The sequence below is a fragment of the Cryptomeria japonica genome, chromosome 6, assembly GCF_030272615.1.
Source record: "Cryptomeria japonica chromosome 6, Sugi_1.0, whole genome shotgun sequence".
In the NCBI taxonomy this organism is placed as follows: Eukaryota; Viridiplantae; Streptophyta; class Pinopsida; order Cupressales; family Cupressaceae; genus Cryptomeria; species Cryptomeria japonica.
In genome coordinates this window covers 200,544,641-200,558,489 of record NC_081410.1, presented here as the reverse complement: position 1 = coordinate 200,558,489, position 13,849 = coordinate 200,544,641, and positions in this window count along the sequence as shown.

Genomic DNA, 13,849 nt, shown 5'->3' with positions numbered 1-13,849 from the left:
GGATGTCTAAAAATTGGACTTTTGTCGTCTTACTATTGAGAAGATTGAGAATCTTGATCTCATTGAGGTTCCAGAAGATATTGAGGAAGATGGAGACATCCTTGATCTTGCATATGAGAAGGATAATATTGTTGGATTACCTTTGCCTCTTATTCAATGGTGTAAAAAGGAGAATACTTCTATAAGGGCCAAGTTCCAAAGGATTCTTGGCAATACTAGTGCTTGGTTGAATCTACATGGTATGCAGCTGAAACCACTCCATGCTGAGTCATTTGAAGAAGATGGTGCAAGGCCCAAGGGAAGAGTTTTCAAACTCAGGAACAAAAATAGATAGGAACCTATAACTCCTAAGGGTCCTAAATTCAAATTCATTGTTGGAAAAGGTAAAGCTCAAGGTGAGTCTTCAACACAAGAGACTCAAGTTCATGATGAAGTTGAGGAGGAAGAAGTAAATGAAGATGAACAACTTCAAGAAGAAGATGAACCAAATAATGGACAAGAACAAGAGGAAGGAGAATTTGATGAGAAGGGATTACCTGAAATCCCAAGTACTTCCTAGTCTCAAGAGACATGTGAAGGTATTCATCCTGCATCAAGTGATATCCCAGGTACTACTTCAGTTTCTATTGTTGATGTCATTCCTTTGGTTTCTATTGTGTCATTTTCATCTCAGGCTCCTGAAGTTCATACTATTCCTTCCACATCTACGAGTCAATCCGCCCTTGATACACCTCATGACAATCTTGATACTATTTTTCTCCCTAATATGTCTAAGGTCACCTCTTCTATGTTAGAAGAATTTGGTAGTTTCATGATGGAAACCCAAGTTTCTCCTAAGGTTCTTGTTGTTTCAAATCCATCTATTGTTGTCACCTCAACTCCACCCATTGTTACTACCAGTGTTCAGTCCCAGGAGTTGGCTACACAAGTTTTGACTACCAGAATTGATGGAGATTTATCATTACCACATTGGTTAGTGTCTAACACTCCCAAGAGAAAAAACAAGTTGTGTCTCTAGATGATTTTGACTTCAATCAATTGGTATTGTCAAGACCAAAGGTAAGAAGAAGGCCAAAACTCTATCTAGGGTGAGAGTAGATGAGTCAAAGAATAAATATGTGGAGATGGCTATTCCCCCTCCTGATACAGATCTTGATAGAATTCAACCTTCTGATTATGTTATCAAGAAGATTGACTTAGGAAAATGGGCACATCGGGGTACAATTGAGGATGTCGAATCTTCTTTCTGACATCTTTTATTCATGTTCAATGAGGAAAGAGGAAAAAAGGATAAACTTAAGATATAGGTTGATCAATTGACTGAAGTTTTGATCAAAATTACTAAGTCATTAGAGGTAATTGAGCCAACCACTTCTTCATTAGATGAATAGGTGGTGAGACAAGCTGAATAGATAAATTCTCGTGGGAGGACAATAGGACAATGGATGGATAGATTATTGAGTCAAGGGACTCATCTCTTGTGTTCAACGGTTACCTTGGTGAGCAGTATGGAAGAAGTAAAGGTTGAGATTGAAAATATTTTGAATTTATTTTCAACTGATTTAGAAGCACATGAAAAGGACTTTGACTCTTGGTTCAAGTTAGAAGATTTCCAATTAGATGTTCTGGTTGACAATGGTGTGATCTCGTCAAGGGGCATGTACATTGAGCAAAGGGAAATTCTAGAACATCAAATGAATACCCTAAAAATTCTTATCAAGGATTTGAGGAAAGCTCAAAAGGAATGTAATCATAAAGGAAAGGATATCATTGAGAAAATATCAGCTCTTCCTTGCACTTTTCTCGATGGCAATTAGAAGCCTCTTCATGAAGACATCGTCATCAAAGAGTTCAGTCTACTAATTGGTGAAGAGTTTGACAAACAAGTTTTCTCACTATCCTCTATTGATAAGTTGATGGATATCCAAGTCAATCTGGATGATCTAGCCTCGCTTTTGAAGAATCATAAGAAATGTTACATGAACCTTGAAGATTCTATCACCCGGGGCAAGGTCATCACAAGTCACACTAAAGGACCTAATTAGGAGCAGATGAAAGCGGTACTACAAAAATCTAAGGATTTCATTAAGCAGAATCAGAATAAGATATTGACACTTGAAGTGACATTTTGTATTTAGTTTTTTCACTTAGGTAATGCATGAGTCCAAAGTCAACCAGGACTCTTCCTTGAATTAATCATAGTTTTTCCTAGATTTTCTCAACACCTCTCTCCTATATATATGAGGCTTCTTTTTGTAATGCATATCTATTATCTTAAATCTTATGCCAAAACTCTGTTGAAATGAAGAGCTAAGAAGTGAAACTTTGTGTTCATTTTTGTGATTTTGCAACTTGATGAAATAAGAAGAAAGCTTTTGGCATCCAAAATTTGTGTTGGATTCATTTGTGGTTTATGGTAAGAGTGTTCTTATGTCATTTTCATTATAAATTCTTGTTGTATTCAAGTGAAGGCGAGTTGAGGATATTGTTAAAGTATAGAGGCAATTGTTAACTTGTGAACTTTGTGTCATATTTTGGCTTTTGTTGGATAAAATAGGAATTGCTGAGATTTACATCAGTTTGAAGACTTTGTGCTTCATATTGATACTTTTTAGTTAAGTTTAGCTGAAATACATTAAGGTTATGCTTTAAAGACTTTGTGCTTTATTGTGTTATCTTGGAAAAGGAGAATTGTGATCTGAAGACTTTGTGCTCTTATCATTACTTTCAAAAAATTATTATCATTATCATAATAAAAAATCAATTTAAAGACTTTGTGCTTTATTTTGGGTTTATTGGTTAACACATTGGGTTAAAAAAGAAATTACTCGAAGAAAGGTTGATAGGAGAGCAACAACTTTAAAACTTTGAGCTTAAGCACTCTTTCATGTCCCAGAGAAGCAATGGAGGGCTTTCAGGCCTTCATAGAAACTTTGCTTCTTTCCTTATCCATTATTTCTCATTATTGCTTTTAAGAGTTAATTTGTAACATCAAGATTGTAAGAATTATCATTTCTTTATGTTTTACATTTTTTCCTAAAGTAAGAGGAAAAGAATAACATCTATCTTTTAAAAAAAAGATAGGATGATGCACCACCAAGGCTTAGAATAGAAATTGAAGGTTGTATCTTGTTTCAATAGAATAGAGTAGAAAGTTAAAGGGGGAGCCTCCCCTCAGAAGAATAGGAGGAATTAAATCTCATGTTGTTGTTATTGAAACCACAATTTTATAAGTTTGCATAGTTTACAAAATTTTCAACCATGTATAAGGATTTTACATTCACTATATTTTATGTTGTATTTTGGCTATAAAGAGAGCATCAAGCTTTTCAACCTTAAGGGGACTCGGGCTCCTATTTTAACTTCAATGATAGTCCCATGAAATTGAAAAAAAATAGTTACAAGGATAAAATGATTTCTTAGACCACTACATCCAAAGAAATAATAGACAAACTATTAAAACTAAAAAATAATACTCCCTATGATACATTGTTGTTAGACTAGTAAGAGCGGATCATCAATGTGGGCATTAATTATCCTCATTATAAACCATGTAAACCTATTCCTAATCTTCCAACCCTTTAAATAACAATCTTGCTACTAATCATGGTAGATTATGTTAATTAATCTAATGTATTTTAAGTTGTGAAAGACTAAATTGTTATCTAAGCAAGCTTAAACATGTTGAAGGAATGTAATCAGATTTCCACAATCCATGCTAATATCAATTAGTTGCTTCTAGAATTGATTGTGTAACTTATTTTTTAGCATCAACATTTTGGATTACATTTTGTGTTCCATCATCATCAATCTTACCTCTCTTGGCATTCTCCAAACATCATGATGATGGATCACGAAGTGTGATCCGAAATGTTGATGCTAAAAAATAAGTTACACAATCAAATCAAGAAGCAACTAATTGATATGATAAAGGAAATGAACTATTGATATTTAACAAAAATAAAATGACAAAATTGACAAGATGAAAGTAGAATAAAAAAAATTAACAATATAGAAGAACCTGGCACCAAAATCTAGGAGAGGATACAAGTGCCAAGTGCAGAACTCTATGTAAAAAATTGTACTCCATACGATGTACATGTCTAGAATCTCAATTCACAAAAAAATGTTTGCCTAATCTTGCACAAGAAGCAAAACAAAAACTTTTGAGAAGATTACTAGTAAAAGAAGTACTATGACAAAGATTTAAACTATATAATCAACTGAAAATGGAAAAAATGATGAGGAAAGAAATATCTACAAATTCTTGAATAATTGAATGTCTTCTTTAAGGGAAAAAATTGTAGCTTCAAGAGATAGTAGGAAAATATTTTTGGAGTTGTTTTTGGAGCTTGCCTTTAGGTCAAGACCCTATTTTGGTTTATCCAACCTTCACATAGCTAAAATAACAATAACATAGCTAATTAGACTACAATAAGATGAGGGCCAAGGGCCTAGTTCGATTGGTGAGAGCTTCTTGTTGTAAAGCACAAGGTCTAGTCTCCCCCCAACTCATGTGGTATCAGAGAACATGTCGCGCCAGCGTCACCGATCACATTAAAAAGTTTACCAAGCGTACTACGGTTTATAGGGGTGCTATACTCGATTCCTACAATCTAAAAAAAAAGAGTGCAATAAGATGAGAATAACAACATTAGTGAATGGGAAATGTGATATGGAGTGCCAAAGGCAATAGCAAATCGGATACAACAATAATAACAATAGAAAATAGAAAAAAAGTTAGAGTAAACCACATGTAGGCACCTAAAAATGTTCTCACTTAATTAGATAAAAAAAAAATTATCTAATTATTTTAACATTATTGAATGAAAAGTAAACCCACCCATTTTTTTCCGTGTAATTTTAATGATTAGAAATTTAAAAATAAAAAATTAAAGACTAAAATCTAAATTAAAAAGAAACTTTCTATTAAATAATAATGACTAGACAACAGATAATTTAAAAATAAGTTTTAGAGTAAAATCTAAATTAAAAAGCAGCTTTCTATTATTATTATTATTTATTAAATATGAAAAAAAAAAAATAGATTTAAAAGAAACAAATCTAAATTAAAAAGCAACTTATTATTATTATTGTTTTGATAGGTAATAGGCCGAAGCCAATAAGGTGTACATTCTCTACCCCCTTTGTGGGATTTGAACTTGTAACCTCTATTTCAAGAGCACAAGTTCTTCACCAGTAAGCCAACTCAAGTTGTACAAAAAGCAACTTATTATTATTATTTATTAAATGTAAAAAAAAAATTAAAAAAAAATCTACATTTAAAAAAACTTCTAATTTAAAAAATTATGTTTTTAAATCTAGATTTAAAAGAAACTTCTATTTATTTATTTTTTGTATGGAAATCATTTTTAATATTCTAAGATAAGACTCTAAAAATTATATTTTTAAATCTAGATTTAAAAGAAACTTCTATTTTTTTCATGCAAATCCTTTCATATTCTAAAATAAGACTAAATTCTAATAAATATCAAGCATATGAAATTAAATAATCTATGCTAAAGTAAAGATTTTTTAAATTTGATATCTCTCGGCGTACTCTACATAAATTTTATTTATAAAATATAGGTATGCTAGTTTATAGTCAACCAAAAGTAAGGTGAAACATAGAGTAATTAGCGTGTAACTTTTATGCCTTGTGGTTGTTTTCGAGGCTGAAACATGAACATAATTGCATTCCATATCATATGCATGATTTGTTGCATTCCAAAGAAGCCTGAAATAGGACCAAAAAAAAAAAGAAATACACACACACACACACATGTGTGTGTGTGTGTGTATGTATGTATATGTATACATATGTATATGTATACACATGTATATGTATACATATGTATATATATACATACACACACACACATACACATATATATATATCCATATACATATACATAGACATATATACATATGTATACATATACATACATATATATATATGTATATACATATGTGTGTGTGTGTGTGTGTGTGTGTGTGTGTGTACACACACACAGAAATGTATGAGTGCATATAAATTTTGTGTACTAGAAACATGAAGGAACTTATCCAAATATTTTATTTTTTATTTTCTATGACTGTATTACGAAACCAATTGTGTTTAGAGAATTCAAATTGTTTAAAGAAAAACATTTTTTCTTATAATATCAATCTTGTCCATCGAACACAATTGTTAGGAAAACAATTTTTATTTATAAAATTTTTATGTTTGTGAGCACAAAAAGAATTAAATAGTCTTCTTTTGGGAACATTCCTATATGTAGATATGTATGTATATATGTATATATGTATATATAACTCTACATATACATATACACATACATGCTTATATGTGTGTGTGCTTTCATAGGGCATCTACTCATTTCTTCTCTCTATATCTGAAATATCCTTATTACTTGTTCAAAGATCCATGATTATAATTAGAAATCAATGAAAATTAGTTTGCACATTCATGATAGATAAGGCATGTTCATTCAAATTCATATCAAGGATTATTTTTTGCATGTGAGTCATATAGAATTTAGTTTTGCATTAAAAGATTGTATGTGAACATGTAAAAAAGCATGAAAGAAAATTAGATAAGTTCATCATTTTTGTGCATGAAAAGAGGTATTTATATTAATAATTTTTACATGATCCATAATAGAAAAAGAATGCATGTAGTTTCATAATGTTATCAATTGCGTGGAAAGAAAGAGTTTCATATTGCATGCATGTTTGTTTAATTATGTCATTATTAAAGAAAATGCATTTAGGCATATGCACATTTGCATGAGTGTTTCTTTTAAGGAAAGAAGATTGTTTTTCTTTGTGAATTATGGGGTTGTTTCTAAGAATGGGTGTCGAATATGGGTTAATAGAGAAGGTTGGTCCTCTTTTCAAGATCTTGCCAGATATTTTAAAGTACTTTGGCCACAATCATGTATTCATTGAAATAGATGAGTTTAGCCTAGCAAAATTATATTGATTTGGTTCTCTACCATATCTTGATAGTAGGATATCACATGCATGTAGATATGTCAAGGTGCACTGAGGTTTCCCTCTTGCCTATTGTTTCTAGGTAGCTAGGCATTTTATGCAAGGTCATGTATCTTTCGTGTCATGAAAGATTCTAGTGGAGCGTAAGCTTCGTTGTTGGACAAAAAAGTACTTGATCCATGTTCTCATCTCTGAGCTTGTGGATGACAATTGAGGTCAACGGTATTCAAAGACACTTGATTATATTTCATATATCATTTACTGTATATTCTTGTACTTATATATTATTATTGCATTGAGCTAAATTTCAAGCATGAGGACCTAAGTTGTAATTATTATTTATCACATTTACATATGCTAACACTTGGATTAAGCACTACTTTATTGAGATGTATTTGACATTTAATGTGGATATTGAGTTATTATCTTTCATTTTTATATTATTGCAATTATGATCAATTATTTATTTGTGAGATATAGTTTAGTGGTTGTGTACATTATGATAAGTGTCATCCCTTCACATATCTATCTTAAACCTTGTCACTCATTCATTGAATCTAGACACCTTTTTGTAAATAAAAAAATCAACCCACCTATTAATCTCATCCCTCCATTCCAATTAACCTCTTAATCTTATTCACTCTCCCTCCACTTCTTAATCTTATCCCTCCATCCATTTTAACCTCTTAATTCTATTCATTCTCCTTTAACCTCCTAATCATGGTCATTCATCTTTAACCACTTAACCTATGTCCTTGATTCTCTTGGAGATTTCTATGAAAGAGGCTTTTTCTCCCATTTTTTCAGTTACTTAGTGTAATGGTTTGAAAATTAGGAATTAAGGTTTTACTAAGTAAATCAACTAAATAGCCCAATTAACCAAATTACATTGAAAGAGGGTTGAACCTAATAGATCTAGATTCAATCCTGACGGGGAAAGGTTTGAGATTTTGATTGGATTCAACTAGTTTGTATTGTTTATCCTCTTTCTTAATTGAATTGTAATGTAATTATGAAATTGGGATAAAATGAGGGATTATTGAAGTGATCTGACAAAAATGGTAAGCTACAAATGTCCTACAGAGCCACCGACTAAGTTCTGGGCAAAATGAGACGTTTAGAACCTATCCTCAAAAGTTTGATCTAATTTTTTGGGACCAAGTAGCACAAATCCACCCTGGTCCTCCAAATTTTACGTCGTTGAAATCTAACTTGTTCATCACTGTTGACTCTGTCAGATTTCCAAAGTATAGCTTCGCACCTTTTTCCTGCATGTAGAAAGAAAGGGAAAGATGTTGGGGATAGAGGTTTGCCTTAGGTCAAACCCTGGTTTTGGAATTAACCATGAATGAAATAATGAAAATACTGAAATAAATATTAAGGAGATATATTGTAGATCTACATTTTTTGATGATGATGCAATTCTCTTTGAATGTAATCACAAATGTTGAATGTAATTGCATGGCAAACACATGGACATGTTGCAAAGATTGATGTAACTTTACTCCACAATGCTTGAATGATGGCTATGCAGCCTTGAATCTCTAAAATATTTGATGATGAATGCTTCATGAATGCACAAATTATATAATTGACATTCTAGATCTAAATAAATTGAATATAATCTCTTTATATAGGGTTCCCTAGGTAATTTACCAATTAGGACGACCTCCAATGGTCATGTGGAGCCTCGAGAATCAAATGTTATTGGGGAAATATAACACCTAACCCAATTTCAAATAGGACCAAAATAAGCAGCCAAGGGGGAGGGTATCCCATAGTAGGACCCACAAAAGGGTGTACATGACATCAAAGTTGGATAATAGAGTCAAATCAGACCTAGAGAGGGGATGAGGATAGGACATACTAAAGTAGGAGCACAAACATGAGGTGTAAATTGGACCGGTGATAATTCATGATGCTACATTTAGCCCCCACTTTAATGGGAGTATGAACCTATGAAAATATTCATGGTAATGTATACATATGAGAGAGAGAGAGAGAGGAGAAATTAGGACTGAGATCACAAGGAGATAAGACATCACTAATTTTGAGGAACCAAACCCCTAATCTTAGGATCTTAACTCTCGAAATACTATGCAAGGACACACAAAACAAGACAAAGACAAAAATAAAAACAAAGACAAAAGACACACAACACAAAACACAAAAAAGGCTCCAAGTTAACTAGTTGAACAAACCTCAATAATCAAAATCTCTCAATCGATAATATCATTCTCCAAATGATATCACAAGAACACAAGCGATCACATAAAAAGAGAAAGAGCATGCATCGAATGGTGAACCATGACCACCAATAGAAAAGCTATGAGCTCATGTAGTACCCTTGCCCTAATCAGATTTTAAAATCCGGTTTGACCTTGGTTGACTTTTTAAGTGGCATTCTTGAATTGTTGATTTACCAGGTTGTAATGTTAAAGTCAAGTATTATGATTATTGTGTGTACCTGTAAATGTTGATTTCACATCAATTATTACGTATGATTAGTCATTCTTTTGATTCGTGATATTAACCCCGGGCTAACACTTTCATGGAATATATATATATATATATATATATATATATGTATATATATATATATATATATGTATATATATATATATGTATATATATATATGTATATATATATATGTATATATATGTATATATATGTATATATTTATATATATTTATATACATATATATATATGTATGTATGCATATGTGATTCATTGTGCAGAAGATTGCACGTATAGTACCGCATAGGTATGAGGTTCGTCTCCACCTAGATTCGCAGGTTTGAGTGTACCTTACTGGTCTAAAGGAATTGGATTAGGTAGTCGTAAGTCCCTCATTCTACCCTAGTCATGCTCAAGTAAGCGTCATCAGTCGTTCGTCAGTTTCCCCTTTGGTTGGGTATGCGGGTTGTGTATTGGTTTGGCTTCCTTGGGTTGCGTGTGGTTAAATTGAGTATTTAATCCTAAGTATTTAATTAGATTGAAAGTGTTTTTATGCATTAGTAAATTAAGGGACTAAATTAAATAGGACCCCTTTGTGTGGTTAATCAATAATCAGATTGCTAAAATCATGTTTGTAGCAAGTTTGATTAAATGGTTATTTCTAAATGTGAATTAATTCATTTGTATGTATTTTGAAAGGAAAGGTTAAATAGTATTGGAAAATTAATATTTACCCTCTTTGGCATTTGAAATAGAAATGTTAGTTTTAATTCAATTGAGGAAATCTATTTTGGAAGAAAAGCAATTTGTGCATATTAAATTTATTGGGAAAATTATTTTCATTGGTATTTTTGGAGGAAAATATTTTAAACCTAAAAAATAAACTTTTGGTCAAAAACTTCCCTTTTAACCTAGATTTTGAAAAATATTTGGAGTGAGTTATTTTTGGAATAAAATTTTTGGGCATTTGGGGGAGAAGGATATTATTGAGCTTGCAGGTTGGGCTCTTCATCAAAACCATTCCCAGGATTGTTGAATAAGGTAGGAATCTTGTTTATCTCTTTGGTTTCTTTGTTAAATAGAGTTTTGTTTTTTATTTTGAAGAAATCTGGTTTTGCTTGTTGAAAAACTCTTATATTTTATGGGATAATGGAAGAGTTGTAGTTGAATCACAAATTCAAACCCTCCTTGCTTTCGTTCCCAACCTCTAGATCAAATTTTGGTTGCTCAAATTGATTTTAAAATAAAAAATTGGGGTTGGTTGTTCTGAATTAAATTTTGTAAAACTCCATATGAATGTCTTCAAATTCAAGTTTTATATTGGGAAATTAGTTTGTGTTTGGAAAATTAGTTGGATGATTGTGAGTAAATTGATTTCCATTTGCCCAATATGAAACTTTGTTGGAGAATTCTTCCTAGTTTTAACTTTCTAGGACTAGTTATTCCAATATTATAATGATATCGAAAATCTCTGTTTATCTAGAAATTTAAATTTATTTCCTTTGTCTCGGTCTGAGACTGTGCGGATGGGAGGGGTTTTCTTTTAAAAGAAATGTTTTTAAAAAATATATATATAAATAAATTTGATGTTAACCCACGTGGCAGGGAATACCCACCACATGGGTTGGTAGTTGTTGCTACCGTAAGATAGCAACACTGCCGGTTGGTAGTGTCTACTACAGGTCGGTAGCAGCACTACCGGTTGGTAGTTGTCCCCCGCTATCCCTCTTGCGGTGTTAACACAAATATTTTTTATATATTTTAATTTTAATTAAAATATGTTTAAATTGAGATTTAAATTGTATATTTTTATATATAGCTCGTTAAAAATAAATAACATATGGTTTTTGGTAATTTTGGAGAGTCAAATTAATTTATGTTATTTAGTAAATTTCAGAGCAATGAAATGATATATTTATATTATTTGGAAAATCTTAGAAAGGAAATAATATAGTATTTGAAATTGGAGAAAGAAATGTTATATTTATTGTTAATTCTTGAGAATTAAACAATATGTCAGTTGAATATTTCTGAGATTAAATAATATGTTATTTGAAAATTCGAAGATAGATGGATAAAAGATGAGAAAATACATTTAACAATGTTTTGTTTTTATGTATTGGATAGAGGCATGATCCTACGATTGCAATTTTGGTAGTGAAATTGTTATGTAATGGTGATTTTGTCCAAAATTATTTATGGAAGTTTAGATCAATTAGAAAACTTGATCGATCTGTATTTCTAAACAATATGGAAAAAGATTGTCGTTTCAGATTTATGTCTATGCATGTTTAATTTTCTGTATTGGCATTTGATTAAGAAATGGCAAGTTCTGGATTGTAATTATCGGATATTGTCATATGGTTATTTTGGTATCTACTTATGTCCTTGAACTCGAGTATTGACTATTTCCATGTGATGGTTTTGTATCTGGTCATGTCCTTGATTGCAAGTGTTGGTTGTTGTTATGTGGTTGACTGAAGTCGGTCATGTCTCTAGTCAGAGAACTGTCAGTCAGTGCACCTCGTATGAGAACTTGTTTGGCCAAGTGGGTAGTCCTACCGTATTAAACTTTGTAAGCTTGTCCTGGTGTATTCCTTGGGTTAGGAGTTCATTTGTTTATGGTCTAGTGTCATATGGGGAAGTGGCTTTCGAGTGGGGGTCGCACCCAAAGTGGTTGCAGGGTAACCCATCGAGAGTGTGTCTAAATAAGTGATAACCTAATAGCATATTAGAGAGTTTATTTAATGAAAACACTAAGTAAGATAATTGTGCCTCGCGCATGGGATGAGGGCTAGTACAAACTTGGCATGCAGTGAGAAGGCCTGAAATGGCAAACCAACAACCTTGTCTTCACAAAAGGATGTGTTGGGTCCACATGAGACTTGGATGGACCGGAGTTTCGGTAAAGGTTGTCAGGGTAACCTAGTAGATGGGGTCGGAATCTATGGAGGCCTACCAAAGTATTATGTGATGACACTTGTCCCTTATGTTCTCTAATGTACAGTTTGTGTGGTCTTTATTAGGAACACAGTTGTGGAGTCATATCTGGTTGTTTATGCCCTTGTGAGAATCTGATATTCATGTTAGACCTTGGGTTGCTTATGATGGGTTGCAAGGGCTTAGTTTCGCGAGTGCTCCAGTTGTTCTTTTGAGATTGCTTCTTATCATGTCCAGATGGATACTTTTTCCTTTCTTTGGGATCATTCATGTATCTATTGGACCGATGTGGTCGTATGTATTATTGGTTTATGTACGCCTTGATGGAAGGATGTAAATGATGTGAACCTTATGTATTCTTCACCCTATTTATCAGAGTGGTCTTGTAGTTGAGAAGACCTAGAGATGTAGCCCAATAGGGGTGAACTCCGATATCATTTCGGTGTAATGTGGTATTTATGTTCTTCTGTTTCCTTTTCAATTTAGCATGTATGGATGGCTTTATGGTTTAAATGTATAATGTGGATTAGATGATGTTAATCTTAAATGCATGCATGTAGTTATCTTAGTAAATGCAATAATATGGATCACGAAGAATGTAGATTTGAATAATGGAAGAGTATTCATTAGTTTTTAATGCAATTAAGGTATGCATGGAAATTAGATGCATGGCGTATGTTTTAATGTAAGAATGGATGAAATGTATGGTTAAATTATAATGGATGAACTTCTCATGTTATCTATAATTTTAACCTACCAAACGAATTTATCCTTGTTTAAAGTATTATCATGTCATTAAGTTAATCAACTTAATTGGATTTATTAGTGTGAGTTGAGTTAAGTGTTGAATCAAGTAATCACGTTGGGAAACTCTTTAGGTGTTAGTTAAGTCTTCCATTGTGTAATTTGGAGCTTAATGTTAATTCAATGTATCATTATTTTGTTTATCTCTTAAAAAAAAATTATTTGCACTTTTTTCTTGTGTTTTGCTTTATCCCTTCGGGTTTTCCTGGTGGGGCATTACATCTCATGGGGAAGACAAAAGAGAGAGGACATGGATGCCATAGGATAGATGTGTTTTCTAGGTGATCCATGTTGGGGAGGAGAGTTGGAATTGTTTAGTCGTGTTTTTCTAGTTCCACTCATTTTGTTACATATGCTACTATTTGGTTTTAGAAATTAAGCATCTTGCATAAGACTTAGTTTTTTCTAGTTTCAATTATGCAACAACCTATATATGACAAATATATGTCTGGTTTCAGGAACAACTCGTGTAAGACTTTGTTTTGTCTGGTTTCGAGAATGTGTACCCTGTATAAGACATATATAAATGTTGTGTCTAGTTTTGGGCATGAATCATCTCATGTAAGACTTTGTTTTGTTTGGTTTCAAGAATGAACACCACATGTAAGACATGCAAAAATATAGTACGATGAACTCACAATGTTGGTTCC